Source organism: Odocoileus virginianus, chromosome 14 (assembly GCF_023699985.2).
Source record: "Odocoileus virginianus isolate 20LAN1187 ecotype Illinois chromosome 14, Ovbor_1.2, whole genome shotgun sequence".
Lineage (NCBI taxonomy): Eukaryota > Metazoa > Chordata > Mammalia > Artiodactyla > Cervidae > Odocoileus > Odocoileus virginianus.
Genome location: NC_069687.1, coordinates 21,574,110 through 21,589,633, shown reverse-complemented (window position 1 = coordinate 21,589,633; position 15,524 = coordinate 21,574,110). Strand labels below are relative to the sequence as shown.

The 15,524-nt window shown below is 35.0% G+C and overlaps 1 protein-coding gene across 4 annotated transcripts in view; it reads left to right on the top strand.

Annotated features, from left to right (window-relative positions):
- The first annotated feature begins 335 nt into the window (after window positions 1-335).
- LOC110143638 (cadherin-10) overlaps window positions 336-15,524 on the top strand; it is a 183,088-nt gene continuing 167,899 nt past the window's right edge. For 2 of the 4 annotated variants that reach the window (XM_020903293.2, XM_020903292.2), the window contains exon 1: window positions 340-823. The gene's annotated coding sequence lies outside the window, so the exon portion shown is untranslated. Of the gene's footprint in view, window positions 824-15,524 lie in introns of all 4 variants that reach the window. The other 2 variants (XM_070476522.1, XM_070476521.1) reach the window with 2 other exon arrangements.

Here is a 15,524-nt window from a genome sequence, read left to right as displayed (position 1 = left end):
CATCCCCAAACGACGAGCAAGGTATGTCCTCCTATGACCATAAGCGATAAAAACACAAGGTATTTGGAGAATCAAGGAAAAGAAAGTTCACTGAAAGCAAAAATAAATAATAATTCAAACCGCAACCAAAATCACTCTGGTAACGATTCAGAGCTGGTTGCAATTTGACTTGGCACTCGCTTCATGGATTTCGGCGATCTGGAGTTAAGGATGGTGCAGATGAATATATATGTCAGATGAAGAAGTATCTATTAAAAAAGAATTGCAAGAAGCAGTCCGGTTCTTGAGATTGCATTAGGGGCACAGCCGGATTAGATCGGGCTGATTACCTTAGCCTTGGAACAGAGAGTCTTTCTGCCCTGCGGGGGAGGGGACGCCTTTCATCCGAAGCCCTCCTCTCGGATGCGCCCTCCCCTCGCATTCACTTGCAAATCGCTGTGCGCGAGCCAAAGCCAGCACTTCCCCAGTCTCTAACCTTCCCATGGCGAGTGCTGCAGCTCCATCAGCAGAACCTTTCTCTCCGAGTGAGGAAGGGTTTTTTCCCCCCTCCTTCCTTTCCTTTTCTTTTTTTCCCCCCTTAATCAGAAGCTCTGAATGAAAGCCAATCAGAGAGAACTCGCCCCCCCCACCCCGGTTTCTTCGGTTCCCTGCCGTCCAGAGTTAAAAGTGATGCTGCGAGAAAGCTTGAGTTAGATTGAAGTAGAATCAGTGATAGGAAATAACAGCCGAAAACAAACAAAAAGGGGATATAGTGACAATTTCTCCAGGGTTATTCTGGCTGGAACCAACTTCCGTTTTCCAGAAGCTGATAAAAAAAAAAAAGGTAGGAAGACTTCATCTCTTTCTCTCTCTCTTTTTTTTTTCTAACTCCCTTACGGTCTCTTATTTTCTCTCCCTGGGGGGAAAGGTTTGTTTTTCAGTTGTATTCAGCAATTATTTTCAAATAATTATCTTTAATATGTAAAAAAAAAAATACTAAGCATAAGACTATATATTGTATCTAGAAACCACTGCTTTGAATAGCTAAAGAGGTAATGTGAAACTGGATAAATTACATATTATGCTCAACAGTGGGTCATGTTGTTAGAGTTTGTGAATTCATTCCCTCTGATCAAATGCTAAAAATATATTATGGACGGTAATTTGTTATGCTCATGCTTGTTCATCTTAATGTTAAAAATCCCTTGAAGAGAAGATTGTTGCTTTGAACTCTATCATTGAACATTACTTTGCATTCCATATGAATGGATCCCCTCTGCACTTATTTATAGTCATAGTTCATTGTAGGTTCAATATAAGGAGAAATGACAGGCAGAAGACAGATTCCTTGAACCTGTCAATCGTCACTAAGCAGCTACATAAATAAGAAAGATTGGCATTTATCAGAAATAGAATAGGCATAATTCCTAGATTCGCATTTTGTGTCTGAGTCAGAAGTATGAGAGAGGAAAGATGAAGAGGGGAGATGAAATGCATGTAGTCAGCAGTTGCAGCATTTATTGTCTCTGCTGCAACAAAATCCATATTTTATGTGTTGTTAAATTAATGCAGGACATTGCAAGACTAAATGCATGTCCCCAACAAGTAACTATTGATGGCACTGTAAGTATGGGCAAAAGCAGTAGTCCGAAAGTGTTTTCATGCCAATGCAATAAAAACCTACCATCTTCTTATCATTAAAAAGAAAAGTCTACAGGTGCAAAGACAAACATCAATTTAAAATTGACCTCTCATCTTTTGCTTCCAAAAATCAGCTCTATTTCCTTTAATTGTGGTTCTTCATTCCAGTAAAAGCTTCTGTTATCCGAAACTGCACATGTCTTACTCTCAGCTGTTTGGAAATGCATGTTTTCTTTTCTTTTTTTTTCTGGTTGTTGTTGTTTTCTTGAAGGATCTCTATTAAAAATAGTCTGTCCCTCTGATGCTGACAACTGGTAAACCTCAATGTATATGTTAGTAGACTTTCTCCCTCTGCAGCATCTTCCTCTGTGTCCTCCTTTAAAATGTAACTACAAGAGCTTCTCTGTGGTGAATAACACTTGGCAAGAGTGTGCTCATTTTTTAGGTCTGGTATGGTGAGGATTTTTAATTAGTAGAACTTTCATGAAAACATTATGTCACTGACAAGAGCTCTAGATTCATTTTTAGTTAAAGTGATGAAGAAAATAGGAAGAGGGCTGTATCATAGAGAAAGAGGTAAATGACAAGTTGTATAGCTAATCTTCTTGCCCCCTCCCTACAGCATAGTAAAGGTGGCACGTTTGTATTCAATGTGTAATGCATAAGGAAATAGTGATTGACTGGGGGTGGGGGTGGGCTGTGGAGCAAAGACATTGGAGAGTGCTCCAATCTAAGCAGAGTGTGTTTGTGGCTTAGGGACACAACAAATACAGATCCATTCTGATCATGAAAACATAAAGAAATGCTTCTTTCATTTGCTTTCACTTAAAAAAAATTTTTTTTGATGTATTTTCAAAGTATGAGTCAATGTCTGCTTTCATTAAATCAGATACTTTGGTTTCAAATACTTGCTGCTAACAAATTGACTTCCCTGGTGAATGCGTATGTCTTTTCTGACTCCAATCAAAGAATAGAATTCCATACACTTAGATGCCTGAAAAGGGGGGTTGGGGGGAGAGAGAGAGAGAATCCCCAGGGACTTAGGAAAAGAGCACATAATCTGTATGGCATCCACATATGTATGTATATGTGTGAGGTCAGTGGTCAAATTGCTTGATTCCTGATTAATACTTCAGGTGATAGACCTAGATGTTTATAAAACCTAGCTGTTTATTGATAAGAATGGTACTATGCAGGTATCAAATTTAGTATTGTACTGATATATTTTCACCTACACTGATTTTCTAAAAGAAAAAAAAAGGATAGAAAATTGACTTTCTATCTAGAGAGATATACATTACTGGCAAAATATTAAGAAAGTTAGTGTTTTGGAAAGAGGCTTTTTTTTCTGTTGGAAGAAAGAGCGTGTTTGAGACTGAAAAGGTTAATTCCAGGTGTGTGAACTCTGGTCAGAGTCTAGGATGCATTTTTGATCTTCACTTAATATCACACGTAAACAAATGACTGAGGCAAACTGTGTATTATCTGGGGGATTCTGGGCATATGACTTCTTTCATACATTTCTTAACCTACTTTGCAGCAAATGATAAGCCAGTGCTCCTGGAATATGTCATTTTTATACCAAATCATTCCGCTAGGCTGCAGCACAGGAATAGCATTCGCCCTAATGATGCTGAATCAGCAGCAAAGTGAACCGTATTTTTAAGTGTTATTATTGGTAATAGCATTGCATAGTAAGCAATTAATACAAAGCAGGGCTGTAAAACCAACTATGTCTAGTTGAGCTCTTGAGTTTTGAAAGCATTGTCCATAATTTAGTCTTTTTTCTGCCATGCAGATTACATTCTAATGCTGTTGCCACATTAAGAAGTACTCATAAAATACTGAAACAACAAGTATTAAGTAGAGAAATATGCAACTGATTTATGCCAATCATAAGTTATTGTATGCAGCTATTTGGTCTCCAGGTTCCAAGTCTATTTTTGAAAACTCTACTTTTGATTAACCCAAAATCGTTATCTGGAATAGGGCTTCAGAAAAGTGACTTCACTCACCATATTATGTTTAACAGTCGTGTCTGAAATAGCCTGGAGTTAAAACTCAAGTAGCAAGAAAGGTACCCTTATTCTAGTTAGGCTTGTACCAAGCAATGGTAGTGGAGATTAGGTCTTGTATTAAGTGTGTGGTCCCTGTTATGAATATTTTGAAAAAAAAATCTGAGTCCAAAGAATAGCTTATGAATTCATAATTGAGAAATGAAAGTTAGCATAAAAATAATGTTCCTTTTCTTCACACAGTGAGTTCATAAAGAAAATTTTATTTTTTTCATAATTGCAATAACCTACAATAGGCAGATAGAAAAAGAAAAAAAAAGCCCTGAATTTAAGCATTTTAAAGTCTGCCTTTTTCTTCCCCCTAATTAAAGCATCGAATTATGTCTACAGAATAGTGGTATAACAGCCCATGCTTTTACATCTAATAATATTCAACACTCAAAATTACAGATTTTTTATCACACATCTGAATGAAAAAATTTCAATCAACAAGGAGCGTCTGTTTTCTCAGATAACAGTATCAGCTCGGGGTCACCTCTTTCCTCTTCTATTCTTATCCTACAGCAGCTTCACCTGACTTGATGTTTCAGTATGAGACCTCAAGCCTTTTTATAATCCGGTTGTGCTCTTTCATAAGGATATCTAAAACCAATGAGGCCATTTTTGCCTTTGCCATACCTTCTTTGTCCAACTAACTCAAGAGGCAGACATTGTAAGAAAATCACATCTATCACATTAAAAGATATATATTTCTGGGAATGCATTATTTTAATGTCATATTAGCATTGATTGGTTAAAATAATGTTTCAGCATAACTTTTGCTTAACTCTTTATGATCAGTGCAACTTCTCACAAAAAAAGTAACTTGTTTTTTTTTTTTTAAAGAATAAAAGTGCTTTGTTTTCACCGAAGTCTTTTTACTTTTATCCTATGTCTCTCTTGCCATACATGTGATTTTCTCTATATCACTAAGAGACATTTGTTAAATATTACCATACTGGTGATGGGTTTAAAGTAAGGGAAAGCTGAAAACTGAATAAGAATGAGTAAAATAGCATTACATTTTATGATACAAAGTGTAACATTCCTTGAGAATAATGACTGTGGGAGGCTGAAGTGCCTTCATGTAGCAGTCCCTTATAATAGAGGGAATATATCCTTAGAGAGTTTGTCAGTAGCAGTATAAGCACTTCATCAAACCATGTGATCTCAATGTTAACCACCCCCTGCTTTTGTCGTTTTAGGAAGCAGCCTTGATACTACATACTCTATGATGCAGAAATATAAAGTTTAACTACACTTTCAGTTTCAGGACAAGATTAAGCAATAGGCTATCTGGGAAAATATAACAACATTGCTTCAGAACAGGAAATTCAGTATTAAAGGATGTGTCAAAGCATTTCAGAGCCTTGCTGATCTCTCTTCTCCATTCCCGCCCCTATCACCTCCTCCTCCCTCTCCCATTTCTTCTCCCTTCCTGCCTTCTCCTCTTCCTCAGTTTATGACAATTACAAACATCTTTGAATGAGTTTTCTCTTGAGCTTTTTTTAAATATATTATCCTATTGGAAATACAATTTCTGTAAATCTTGTGATTTTTATGGCCAGTATTCTATCATCTGCCACATTATACATTGGATTTATTATATTATCCTTTGCATTATACCATAAAGTATATGACAATTCAGTTGACTAGAGCGTGTCCTTTCAAATGAAAGCAATTTTTATAAACATTATAGCACCTAGGCATTTAAGGGATTGAAATTGGCACCAATGTAGTTTACTGCAGTAGCAACAAAGTATGGGAATTCAACATTTATTAATGAAATGACTTCTCCAATGTATCAGAATGTAGAATGCATAGGCATGAGTTATTATACTCAGTGCATCAGTTATTGATTGGGAATCTTTGTTGATTTACTGGAACAGAGGATATTGAAACAGTTTGAAAGAGACTTAATTTTAAACGTAGATTAAACATCAATTGCATGTTTTCAGAAAGCAGTCTTTCATTAGATATGTTGGTTCTTCTTTGTTGCAAAATACAGATACTACCAGGGTGTAATGTAAAAATGTAAGCTGATTTAAAAATGAGGAAATGTCTATTCTAAATATTGTAAAGAATTATCATTGTTCCTACTTCTTTCCAGTTGAAAGTCTGGGAAACAAAAACCATAACAATAATCAAGGTCTTCCCTGGTAGCTCAGCTGGTAAAGAATCAGCCTGCAATTCAGGAGACCCCAGTTCGATTTCTGGGTCGGGAAGATCTGCTGGAGAAGGAATAGGCTACCCACTCCAGTATTCTTGGGCTTCCCTGGGCTCAGCTGGTAAAGAATCCTCCTGTAATGCAGGAGACCTGGATTTGATCCCTGAGTTGGGAAGATACCCTGGAGAAGAGAATGGCTACCCACTCCAGTATTCTGACCTGGAGAATTCCATGGACCAGAATTCCATGGGGTTGCAAAGAGTTGGACACAACTGAGCAACTGATCAAGTTAAGCAGATCATGTAGTGGATTTAAATAATCAGTAAACTGAATAAAGTGTTTTGACTTGGGTTATCCTAGTAATTCTTTGCTGTGTTCACATGGTATTTATAAACACAAGAATTGAAGTTGAATTTTGGCATAGTTATTTGAGTAGGTCAAAGGCTATCAATGTATTTGCCGAGGCTATTGAGTGCATTTTTGCATAATGCTAGTATCATAAGTTTAAAAAATGTGGCTGATTCTCCTCTTTTTTGTGACTCAGCTCCTAATAAAATCAAGTTAAGTCAACTCCATTTGATATCCATCGTAACTTCTGGGATTTTTAAAAGGAAATGTAAAGAATGTTTCCATAACTCTTGGATCAGACTTCAAATTTAGATGAAGTACCATAGTGTGTCTTGATAATTTGACCTCTTAGCACCAGGTTGAAATTAATAGCCTCATATATAGATTGACTTGAGAGCATTTGAACTACCTGAGGGACTTAATGGTTTTGTGTATACCATGTAAATCTACGTGCTGCACAGTGGCATTTGGCTCTTTACGGCACCATGGACTGTAGCCCGCCACGCTACTTTGTCCGTGGGATTTTCCAGGCAAGAATACTGGAGTGGGTTGCCATTTCCTTCTCCAAATCTAAGTGCATAGTGTGTTAATTAATTCTTTTATTTAAAATATTTGCTTTAAATAGACCAGAGTTTAAGATTTATGATCTCAACTTGCTGGTTTCAATCTATTACTAATAAAATAAAGACTATGAATTACTTATTTTTTTCATACTAACAATAATATTTATTTGCTTTAGCAGTGACACAAAGAAAAGGTACCATTGGGATAAAATCAGGTATATATCAACTTACTTCATCAAATTGAGTACGCAATGACTATTAGCCTAGTCAACTATAATATTTTGTTTTACTTCTTTCTGGAACATTCTAAATTGGAGGTGGTTCCTGTTCTGTAGCCTTGGTGCCGGAGTGACTTTTTAATGTGTAGTCTCATGGAGTGAAAATCAGAAAGGTGCACATTTATTCTGTCTGCATCTAGCTTCCTAAATTTGAATAAAATCCTTTCCCAGTGAATAAGTTCCTATGGAAAGTCTTTATTGCTTTATCCACTCCCTTCAACAAGGCTTCAGTTAGTCTTTTGGAGATTTGTTGAAAATTGAATGTCAGCTCCAGACAAATATTAATACTTAGAAGTTCCCTTTTCTATTTCCTTTTTTTCCCTTTTATTTATTTTTTTCCTGATTGAGTGAAGAATGGAGATTTTCTATAGAATTTCTATATTTTAACCTACTGACCAAGTTTTTGGATAGATGCATTGTAAAGAAAACTATATTTTTCTAAGATTCTCTTATGCTTTTTAAAATATGCTCTAATTTTTCATTGTTTACTGACTAGATAGTTCTACATAAGATATAAGTATTCACTTTTAATACTAAAAAAAAATTACTTACTAGGGACATGAAATGCCCCTACTATCTAAGTTAAGAAACATGATTTCTTGGCTAGACTTATAGTTGGATGTCCTTCATAATTGAGTATCTGAACAAAGTAGTCAAAAACAAACAAACAAAAAAAAAGACATGTTTTATTTTTTAAGACAAAACTCTGTCAGTGTTAGGTATATGTATGACCTCTCCTGGACAGCCATTCTAGTGGGGATGTGAAGTTAGAGAAATGGCAACCCCAACCTTGACTTCAGAGCAAAGACATTAATTCACCATTTTATAGGTAGAGCTTGGATCCAACCAGTTTCTAGGTAGATTCAAGATGAAAAAAGTGTGACTGATAAAAGCCTAATCTCATGTAAATCCATGGCTGATTCATGTCAATGTATGACAAAACCCACTACAATATTGTAAAGTAATTAGCCTCCAACTAATAAAAAAAAAAAAAAGCCTAATCTCCTCTAGAAGCAAACTGAAGCACACATATAAACCACTACCCCCCAAAAAAATTCTTAAGAGAAATGTTCAGTTGTTAATAGTATTAACAAAGTAAATTATTATAGTGAAATATTCACAATCATTAATTTAACTGTGTTTTGATTTTAAGCTATCATATATACTTAAAATATGACTTTCTTGTACATGTATAACATTTTTCTTTTGCCTTTTACTTAATAAATTTAAATGATCTCCTGGGTATCTAAACAATCACTTGCTCAATCTTTTTCTTAGCTTCTAAGTAACTGTATTCATTTTGGGGGAAGTTCTATCAGCCATTCCCTTAGTGCCACAGCCAGAGGCTAAATCTAATATAAATTTTGTGCCTGAGAAAAAGAGGTTTTAATGTGAGATGTTCACAATAAATATCATATGATTTATAATAGAAATATCAGTATTTATGTTCTCAATGTGTCAATTATCGTGGAAAAGTAGTAAATTAGCAGAATGTCATTGGGCAGTTAGCTATTCCTCCACCTAAAACAGATTCTTTAGTTTTTATTTTCTTTAATGCAAACTACCTAATAAACTTCTCGGTGTCTTACTTAATTAATTATTTCATTTTTCTATTCACTATTCTTTAAGTGCCTACCATGAGCCAGACTGTGCCAGCAGCCAGAGGTACAAGATTGAAGAGAAAGATAAAACAAAACATTTTTTTGCAGTGAGGTGGGCTGTGCTGATGGTTCAGATGGTAAAGACTCCATCTGCAATGCTAGGAGACCTGAGTTTGATCCCTGGGTAGGGAAGATCCCCTGGGAGAGAGCATCTCAATCCACTCCAGTATTCTTACCTGGAGAACCCGAGGGACAGAGGAGCCTCGCAGAGTACAGTCCATGGGGTCGTAAAGTGTCAGACGTGACCGAATGACTGCCACTTTCACTTTCATTGAATAATTACTCAGATTATGTTATTATATTCTAGCTTTGATTAATATAAGAATGATGAGTATCAGTTACTTTTCAGATGATAATATGAGGCTCTAATCTCATTTACTTTGTTAAGCCATATTCAAGCCATGTATTCAAGGCCACATGACATCATTCAGGAAACTATCAAAATGAGTAAGTAGATTAATCCAAGATACATTTTTGAGGTTTGACAGAAAACAGCAAAATTCTGTAAAGCAATTATCCTTCAATAAAAAATAAATTAATTAAAAAAAAAAGATGCATTTTTGTATAGCCTCAGGTTCAGTCAGTGGAGGCCCGAGGGTGGGTTCTGAGTTGGAGCTTCAGTTAGGGGCAGCCATGGCGGTTGGTGATCCATGTCTGAGCTTTATGTGTACAATAGCCAATTGTTCTCTTGAAGCAAGGCCTCAAATTTGAGACTAACATTACAATCCCAAACAAGAAGCCTAAATGAAAAGCTAGCATATCTGAAAACCAGGTAAATCCTCAAATTATATTTCTAAAAATTCTTAGGAACAAAAGTTTCCACACCCCCTACAAGCAATTAAAATATTCACTACTTAGAAGCCACTGAGTTTCCAAGTTGGTCACTCTGTCAAAAAGTTTGTTCCGTGTAATATTGTTTAATAGAGAGATAACACAATCATACGGCTATATGCCAGAAGCACTGAGATTGCTTTTCTTAATAAATATAGTAACTCTTACCTAAATACACTCACAAGAACTTTTGATGGATAAAAACATAAAAGGTGGTACCCAACTGGGTTCAAATCCTGTGTCACTTACCCTGTATTTAATATTCCTGGTAGTTTTTCAGCTGTGAAGTGGGGTTAATAATTGAACTTCTGTGATAGTACAGTTGCCATGATGGTAAGAAACAATAACTCTGAAGTACTAACAATTCCTGTCACACAATGTTTTCTAGTGCTGTGTATTATTATTACTATTATTCAATTGGCATTATTATGACTTATTTGTAAATTTATGTGACCTATGCTTTTTCATTGAGTATGTTTTATTTTAACCATAGCATGCAATGCAACTTGTATTTAATGTGTATCATGTAATGATAATTTTGTGTTTATGTTGAGGTGAAAGCTACATAGCATTTTAAGTCTGATTTCATCACTAATTCTACTGCCAATATCATAAATTCCTCATTCCAGATTTTTTGTTTGTTTATGAAATGGGAGTTTGAACCATATAATTTCCAAGGACACAGTTTATCTATTATTCCAACTGGAAAGGGCTAATACACTCTATTATTGAAACTGGAAAGGACTCAATATATTACTGTTAAAATGCTGTCATGCCCTAATGATTGTGAAAGTGTCGAGAGAGCATAACCTGAAAACTTAAGCTACTGCATTCTCCGAATCACATTCAGTTAACTGCGTGAACTAGGGAATTAGTGGATACAAGTTTTGAAAATGATGTGAAGGACCTAAAAAGGGGACAGGGAGGGAGAAAACATTAGAAAGATGGACACTAAGTGTTGTGAGTTCCATAAGCCACATAAACTCACTCAGGTGAAACATGAACCATTTCTGAATATACTGCAGTAATGCTTCCTTTCACAGATTCTCCTTCTTGAGGTCAGAGTAATGAAAATTAGAACGAGAATGATGAACAGAGTCAGTGCATTGCAGAAATAATCCCATTAAAGTTTTGATACCTATAAATCTCAAGAATAGTTCTACAGTCTGTATTACAAGCTGAAAGGTCAGTGGGTCAGAGAGTCTACATCACAAGCTGAAAAACTAGGTTCAAGAAACCTTGTGATAGAGACAGAATCTGCTGCAAAATGTGAAAATTTTAACAGATTTTACATATATAATTCATGTTTTTAATTCTTCACATTAAAGGACATAGGAAAATCAATTAACAGATAACTTTTTTGGGCCTTTTTGTGATTCCATATAATATGGCTATTAAAAGGTCTCTGGAATTACATAAAGAAATCAGGATTACAAAATATACACTCTGTGAGTCCATAAGTTCCTCTCTCTTTAAAAGTTCATTTTAAAAATCAAGAATTACAGCACATTTTTAATTTTATTTTTTATTTTTTGTTCAGTTTTATTTATAATTCAAGATTAATAATGTTTACTTTAGAAATTAACATATTTAAAGAATAAACTTAGCACTTTATTCCACCCACATGTAGAGGTTAGGTGAGTCATAATAGAGACTATTAAACCTAGCCAACAAACACAGTTTTGTGAACAAAGTAAAGATAATTCTCATTTTTTATCTTAGCTATATATTTAAATTTATTACATATTTGTTTACTATTTAATCAAAGTCACAGTCTTCATATCATCTTCTCTAATGCTGTGGTCACTTAATAATTTTTTTGTCATGGCTTCACTATAAATTTGACTAAATGATTTAGCTTCATGGCTGATTGATTAGAATGGCTAATTTTAAATATTCTATTAATAAGATATACTTTATTTTACTTGATTTTCTAAAGGCATGCGTGTTAGACCCAAGGGCTAAACATTAGGCATTACTTTCCTTTAGTTGTAAAATTCTTTATGAAAGAGAAAAAGTTTATTAACTTGTATATTTCTTTCTTTTTACTTAGTTGGGAATCAAGTGAGAATAAAAGTGTGCAAAACTATAGCAGAAATTAATTTTAAAACCTAAGAAATGAAATGTCATACATATATATAGACTAAATCATTTCCTTTCAAAATCCATCAGATTCTTCAAGGTTTTCAGCTATTTGATGTGTTTTGAAAGACTGCATTTGAAAATAATATAAATTCTACCTCAAAACTTAATAAAAATGTTGACATGCATTTATGTTTCTGAAGTATTGACCCATTTTTAGGGTAAATTGCTGCTTATTATTTCTGGTAAAATTCTATTCGCCTTATAAGAGGTAAAACATACTTAGGTGTTTGGAGCCACCTTGTGGCTGTCTCGTAGTATATTAGGGAATGTTCCCTCTCCAGATTCTCTCCAACTGAAGGTTGCACTTGGGAGCATTGAAATCAACATTGTGGACTTACATTAAGGGCTTTACAATAGCATTACAAATGGTTCTTATTTAGGCTGATGCAACTTCATACTTACATATCTACATGAATTACAAAAATATTGTTTTTCAAAAGTCTAACCAAAATATTTTAACCAACCCTTTTGAGGCAATATATAATTTTTAAACTAAAATATATTTTCACTGTGCAGCTGCAAGTTGACTCTAATGACTCCTTACACATTTCACAGTCTCAAAGCAAAATTCCTTCCAGCGTCCTTTGTGTGCAACACAGAGAAACCAGGGTCTGTGTTATTGTGATTTTTGCATTTTGTAAAACGTAAATGTAAATATTCAGCCTGCATGAGAAGCATGGGACTGCTGCCAGTAACCCCTAGTCATTGAATGTGTTTTTCATGGGGCTCACCGGAAATTCAGAGGGACAAATTGTTAGCTCTCATTTTACATAAATATTAGTATAATTTATAATTTGTATAGTGCAATGTACATATTTGCCAAATATATCTTTTTCTAGGGTTTTTTTGTAACCTAACACAGGAGAGCAGGGCCCATGGTTACTGCTTCTCTTATAATTTTACAAGGAAATGTCTGAATTTAGAAATAAAACAATACTATTATTTGCTTGAAATTCAGAATAGTCACTTTTAGAGTTAAATCCAGAACTTTCTTTGATTTCTTACATGGTCTTGCTCTTCACTATCTAATTTATTATCTGAGGGCAAAAATTAAAAAAAAAAAATTGATCACCCATAGCAGTAGATAAGCAGAAGTTCTCTAATTTATTGCTAAATCTATAGCTGTTTCTCCCTCTCTCTCCCTCCCTCTCTCTCTCTATCTCTCTGTCTAGACATACGTGGTTACCACCGTAAACTATTACCATTCATCATCATCATCATTAAAACCTCGATAAGACTTCAGTTCCAAGACTGAACAAAAAAGAGCCTAGTCACATTTACAGGCTCCAGTGTGAACAGCTCCTGAATTGCCTCTCTTTGGGGGCACTGGGATGATTAACTGATTAACTTGAAATGGATGGAGATTAATGGAAACTGAAGACAAATTGATAAAATAGCAAAAATCTTGTGAAGATTATCTGTATGTTCTGCATTAAAGCCATGAGTTGTCCATCTTTGTAAAGGAAATCATTTTCTCTATTTTGAACATGCTAAACTGCCTCTTAATGTAAAACAAGTGGTCAGAGCACATCATTTCTCATGCAAAGCCCAACAGTCTAACTGAAAGCAAAGATTACTTTGAATCCCATTAAACCACGTTCCCTCTGTCAACAAAGAGAAGAGATATTGCTGTTGATTTGCTTTATTCTCAAAAGACTGATAGGGTTTTCATCCTATGCAATGGTTCACACTGTGTAATTTAAAAAATATAAATATATAAAGTATATATTTTAATTCAAAAGGGAGACAGAAATTGAAATAGATGTATTTAAGAGATTAGAAATGTTTAAAGTTTAAAAAAAATCTTGTGATGATGTCATATTCATTCACATTTGATTTCTAGGTTGGGAGGATTCCCTGGAGGGGGAAATGACAACTCACTCCAGTATTCTTGCCTGTAAAATCCCATGGACAGAGGAGCCTGGTCGGCTACAGTCCACGGGGTCGCAAAGACTCCGACGTGACTTAGCAACTGAGCACAGTTATTACTTATGGCTAAGTCTTTTTGGCAAAATAAATAGTAAATGGTTAATCATAGATATCAAAAGAAACATATAGAACACTGTCCTCTGTTGAGTAAGAACCAAGAATTCTAACCATATAACAAATATAAAATTGGTGTTTTTAAAATTTCAACTCAATACTACAGGAGAGGTTAAAATTACATCTTTCCTTCACAATTCAACCATATTTTAGATTTCTTAATACAAATTCCAGGGATTGCTAGGCACTTTGAGAAATAGTTGTAAATCATATGATTCCTTCCTCAGTGAGATGAAAATATTATAGGAAAGAGCAACATTCAAAGGTTAATATGTTGTAAATTGCTTCCTTGTTGGCTCAACTGTAAAGAATTCATCTGCAATGCAGGAGACACAGGAGAGACAGATTCAATCCTTGGGTCAGGAAGATCTCCTGGAAGAGAAAATGTCAACCCACTCCAGTATTCTTGCCTGGAGATTTCCATGGACAGAGGAGCCTGGTGGACTGTAAATTAGTGTTTTGCTTGTAGAATGGGTGAAATTTTAGGGGAATCCACACAGGGGAACATGGAAATTTAATCCTGGGGTAGACCTGAAAGGTGAAATTATTTCATTGCTTATTAAGAGATGAAATTAATGAAACAAGAAACATAACTTTCTGCATATCCAAAGACCTCTTAACTGTTCTCTTTTTCCCCTCTGAAAGTGAAAGTATCAGTTGCTCAGTTGTGTCCAACTCTTTGCAACCCCGTGGACTGTAGACCACCAGGCTCCTCTGTCCATGGAATTTTCCAGGCAAGATTACTGGAGTGGGTAGCCATTCCCAGTTCCAGGGATTTTCCTAAAATATATTTTTCTTAATTTATTTTTCATATACTTGTTAATTCAATAATACTTAGCAATTTTCCATTGTGGAGAAGGAAGCATATTTACAACCAAGATGTGATAGAAATAAGTCATATTCAAACTTTTAAACTTCTTTCTTCTGGTGTTTTATAGGAGAGACAATCCAAACAGAAGTTACAGTCTAGCCTGGTACTGGCAAGGAATAGTGTCAGCACAGGGCACTGTGACATTAAAGATGTAGACATACGCCATTGTTTGAGTGCAAGAAAGGGCTCCCTCAGGGATGAGATTAAAGCCAAGCCCTCAGAGCTGTGACATTCTGTGTATGTGATCACTAGCTCAAAAATTCTCCTGCACAAGTTCATTTTGAAAGATACTGTTGCCTAGTGGTAAATTGTTCTCACTCCAGAGTTGGGCAGATCTATGTAAAGTATTCTGTCCTACTTGAGAATCTTGGCCAAGATATTTAATCTAGCTAAGCCTCAGTTTCCTTATCTGAAAGATGGGATAAAGTGGCTACTTCTTAAACCTGCTGAAAGTATTAAATGTAACTATACTTATGAAGCACTTAGTAGAATTGACAAAGAAAAAGAAAAGACAACCTATGGAATGAGAGAAACTGTTTGCAAATGATGTGACTGTCAAGGGATTAATCTCCAAAATATACAAAAGCTCATACAACTCAGTATCAAAACAACAACCACCACCAAAAAAAACCCAATTAAAAAAAAAAGACAGAAGATCTAAATAGACATTTCTTCAAAGAAGGCATATAGATTGCCAAAAGGCACATGAAAAGATGCTCAACATACTAATTAGAGGAATGGCCATATATATTTTTAAATTTTTGCTGAATGATTTGAATGTGCACATCAGAAAAGTAATTGCAGCTAGAAATTGCTATGCTATTTTTTATGTCTGAATCCATGCACTAATTCTAAAATCAATTTTTAGAAAGAAGTTTTCATAAATATATTTAAAATATATTCTTGAAGACAGGTGCATTAAAGGGGACATTACTCATTTTGA